At 46.7% G+C, this 4,268-nt stretch overlaps 3 non-coding genes across 3 annotated transcripts in view; all 3 read left to right on the top strand.

Annotated features, from left to right (window-relative positions):
* The first annotated feature begins 767 nt into the window (after positions 1–767).
* Positions 768–2,671, top strand: LOC113507263. Its single transcript, XR_003401833.1, has one exon. It is a non-coding gene; the product is annotated as a small subunit ribosomal RNA (ribosomal RNA).
* A 420-nt stretch (positions 2,672–3,091) lies between these two features.
* LOC113507261 lies at positions 3,092–3,248 on the top strand. Its single transcript, XR_003401831.1, has one exon. It is a non-coding gene; the product is annotated as a 5.8S ribosomal RNA (ribosomal RNA).
* Positions 3,249–3,841: 593 nt separating this feature from the next.
* Positions 3,842–4,268, top strand: part of LOC113507259 — a 3,936-nt gene continuing 3,509 nt past the window's right edge. The window contains exon 1 of the ribosomal RNA XR_003401829.1: positions 3,842–4,268. This exon is cut by the window's right edge and continues 3,509 nt beyond it. This is a non-coding gene — a ribosomal RNA (large subunit ribosomal RNA).

Genomic DNA, 4,268 nt, shown 5'->3' with positions numbered 1-4,268 from the left:
ATGTTAGTGTGTTTCACGTTAACGCTGAATCGTCTACGAACGAAATGGACGACACACACATGTAGTAATATTATTATGAAGATGATCAACACACATACATATTATTATATATATATATATAAGTGTATATATATATATTAGTATGTAAGTGTGTAGTACTGTGTGTGTTGTGCGTTTGTGTAACTTCAACTGTGTGGACCGTCGGTTCGTAACAACGTTACGATTCGTTAACGGTTCAAATGTTATAAAATATGACTTTAATCGTGACGTGATCGATTCAAACGCGCACGGATACGCTAATGTGAATCTTTCGCGAGTTCAATCACGATTATTTATTTTTGTGTAAATAGTATTGTTCTATATACGCATTATTATATGATTACATATATAAACTAAACAATGAATATAGTGAATACGGACTCTGTACAATCCGGGCAATTAAATCGTTGTTTGACGTATTTTATTATGTTAACCGAGATTATTATTAAAGTGAATGAAATCGTGTCTCGATACGAACGTTCACCATCGGGGTTTTTTCATTATATTGTACCCTTATAGGCGTCGTCGTAGTCGTCGTCGTCGTCGTCGAAAACAATATTCGTCTCAATTATTATACGAGCTCGCCCGTACAAGCGTCTGCGTTAATCCGTCGACGCGCGGGAATGAGGATTTCTCGTAAGTATCGATATAGAGAGAGGACGGTATACGTGTGTACCACCGCAATCGAAAATCGAAACGAACGAGAACGTCTTTCATATGAATGAAGCTCCCTGGTTGATCCTGCCAGTAGTTATATGCTTGTCTCAAAGATTAAGCCATGCATGTCTCAGTGCAAGCCGTATTAAGGCGATACCGCGAATGGCTCAATATATCAGTTTTGGTTCCTTAGATCTTACTCAGTTACTTGGATAACTGTGGTAATTCTAGAGCTAATACATGCAATCAGAACTCTGACCAGTGATGGGATGAGTGCTTTTATTAGATCAAAACCAATCGACGGATGGCCATGTGTCTGAAGTCGTTAATTTTGATGAATCTGGATAACTTTTGCCGATCGCATGGTCCAGTACCGGCGACGCATCTTTCAAATGTCTGCCTTATCAACTTTCGATGGTAGTTTCTGCGACTACCATGGTTGTCACGGGTAACGGGGAATCAGGGTTCGATTCCGGAGAGGGAGCCTGAGAAACGGCTACCACATCCAAGGAAGGCAGCAGGCGCGCAAATTACCCACTCCCGGCACGGGGAGGTAGTGACGAAAAATAACGATACGGGACTCTTACGAGGCCTCGTAATCGGAATGAGTACACTTTAAATATTTTAACGAGGAACAATTGGAGGGCAAGTCTGGTGCCAGCAGCCGCGGTAATTCCAGCTCCAATAGCGTATACTAAAATTGTTGCGGTTAAAAAGCTCGTAGTTGCATTTGTGCGCCGCGCTGTCGGTGCACCGCATCCGCGGTGATACTGACACGTCTGCGGAGCATATCGTCGGTGAGCCGGCGGTAATACGCCGGTTCAATATCAAAATCCTATCGCGGTGCTCTTCGGTGAGTGTCGAGGTGGGCCGACAATTTTACTTTGAACAAATTAGAGTGCTCAAAGCGGGCTCAAAATGCTGCTTGAATATTTCGTGCATGGAATAATAGAATATGATCTCGGTTCTATTTTGTTGGTTTTCAGAACTCCGAGGTAATGATTAATAGGGATAACTGGGGGCATTCGTATTGCGACGTTAGAGGTGAAATTCTTGGATCGTCGCAAGACGAACATCAGCGAAAGCATTTGCCAAAGGTGTTTTCATCAATCAAGAACGAAAGTTAGAGGTTCGAAGGCGATTAGATACCGCCCTAGTTCTAACCGTAAATATGTCATCTAGCGATCCGCCGACGTTACTACAATGGCTCGGCGGGCAGCTTCCGGGAAACCAAAGATTTTGGACTCCGGGGGGAGTATGGTTGCAAAGCTGAAACTTAAAGGAATTGACGGAAGGGCACCACCAGGAGTGGAGCCTGCGGCTTAATTTGACTCAACACGGGAAATCTCACCAGGCCCGGACACCGGAAGGATTGACAGATTAACAGCTCTTTCTTGATTCGGTGGGTGGTGGTGCATGGCCGTTCTTAGTTGGTGGAGCGATTTGTCTGGTTAATTCCGGTAACGAACGAGACTCTAGCCTGCTAAATAGGCGTCGTCATTTAGGTGTGCGTGGCTACGCGTCACGCAACTCACTGGCGACGTATTAAAATTCTTCTTAGAGGGACCGGCGGCTTCGAGCCGCACGAGATTGAGCAATAACAGGTCTGTGATGCCCTTAGATGTCCTGGGCCGCACGCGCGCTACACTGAAGGAATCAGCATGTTCTCCCTGGCCTAGAGGCCCGGGCAACCCGCTGAAACTCCTTCGTGCTGGGGATTGGGGTTTGCAATTATCCCCCATAAACGAGGAATTCCTAGTAAGCGCGAGTCATAAGCTCGCGTTGATTACGTCCCTGCCCTTTGTACACACCGCCCGTCGCTACTACCGATTGAATGATTTAGTGAGGTCTTCGGACCGACACGCGGTGGCTTCACGGCCGTCGGCGTTGCTGGGAAGTTGACCAAACTTGATCATTTAGAGGAAGTAAAAGTCGTAACAAGGTTTCCGTAGGGGAACCTGCGGAAGGATCATTAACGATGTACCGTTTTAACGTGCACTGCGTACGCGAAACGATGTCACATTAATGTTCTCCAAATACTTAAAACGTTCGTCGACACTTTTATCCAATCGTATCGATGAACTTTTAAAAAGAGACCGAACCGACAGGCGTTCCATGGCTTAACTGTCCGGGCGCGCCGGTCGTTCGTCTCGCGTCGCGTACAATCGAGAGTTTTATGCTTCGTTACGATACGGTTTAACATAAAATCCGCAAACCGTGAGAAACATATAAGCTTTAGGTGGATACGCGTTCGTTAACGTTCACTCTCTCTCGTTGCAGATTACGCGGTGTTCCGCGACGGGGGTAAATGTTTTTTTTTTTTTTTTTTTTAGATATATTAAAAAAAAAAAATTCTTTATTTATCGTAACATGGGTAATAATTTTGTAAAACTATTACCCTGGACGGTGGATCACTTGGCTCGCGGGTCGATGAAGAACGCAGTTAACTGCGCGTCATAGTGTGAACTGCAGGACACATTTGAACATCGACATTTCGAACGCACATTGCGGTCCGTGGAGACACATCCAGGACCACTCCTGTCTGAGGGCCGGCTGTATAAAGTAAACATGCCACATTGCGCATTATGATCTCGTATCCCTATACGATACGATCCAGAAGCGCATTTGACGGCCATCCGTCGGTCCGTTTCGCTTGATAAGTGTCGTCGCTGTTTACGCTTCGCTCTTTCGGGTTGAACGTTGTTACCGACGGTCCGTTCAAAAATAACGCTCTATACGATAGATAGGACATTTGTCGAACGACGTGTCTGACGCTCTTGCACATTTAACGACGTGTATTTGCGTTTTACGCGACGGACGTACAATGATCGCGAGTAAGCGTATCATGCGTCTCGACGTCTCGTCGAGATGCGTCTGCGCGATCGCGACCCTTCGGTCGGTCTAACTAACCAGAGGGGGTCGAGGTGCTCAAGGTCCTAGTATACAATGTCTACGTGTTCGACATAAACACATGTCCGTATATCGTTCGAGATACTAGTAGGCGGACTCGACGTCCGAAGAGCGCATCGACGCCGTAGTCGTTCATAAGAATCTAATAGCGCCGTTAAAGCGTCGTTTTATTCTAGTGTCCGATTGCGTCGTCGTAACGCTGACGGATATCGCGTCTGCCTCATTTTTTTATCGTTGGCCTCAGATCAGGGAGGATCACCCGCCGAATTTAAGCATATTAGTAAGCGGAGGAAAAGAAACTAACCAGGATTTCCTTAGTAGCGGCGAGCGAACAGGAAAGAAGCCCAGCACTGAATCCCGCCGTCGTTCAGGCGGCGGGAGATGTGGTGTTCGGGAGGTTCCGCTTTCTCGTCGCGATCGCTCCTGTCCAAGTTCGTCTTGAACGGGGCCGTTTTCCCGTAGAGGGTGCCAGGCCCGTAGCGACGGAGGATTGCGGCGAGAGGGACTCTCCTTAGAGTCGGGTTGCTTGAGAGTGCAGCCCTAAGTGGGTGGTAAACTCCATCTAAGGCTAAATATTACCGCGAGACCGATAGCGAACAAGTACCGTGAGGGAAAGTTGAAAAGAACTTTGAAGAGAGAGTTCAAGAGTACGTGAAACCGTT

This window comes from Trichoplusia ni, unplaced genomic scaffold (genome assembly GCF_003590095.1).
Source record: "Trichoplusia ni isolate ovarian cell line Hi5 unplaced genomic scaffold, tn1 tig00001244, whole genome shotgun sequence".
In the NCBI taxonomy this organism is placed as follows: Eukaryota; Metazoa; Arthropoda; class Insecta; order Lepidoptera; family Noctuidae; genus Trichoplusia; species Trichoplusia ni.
The sequence above is the reverse complement of the archived record's forward strand: the minus strand, read 5'-3'. Positions and strand labels throughout refer to the sequence as shown.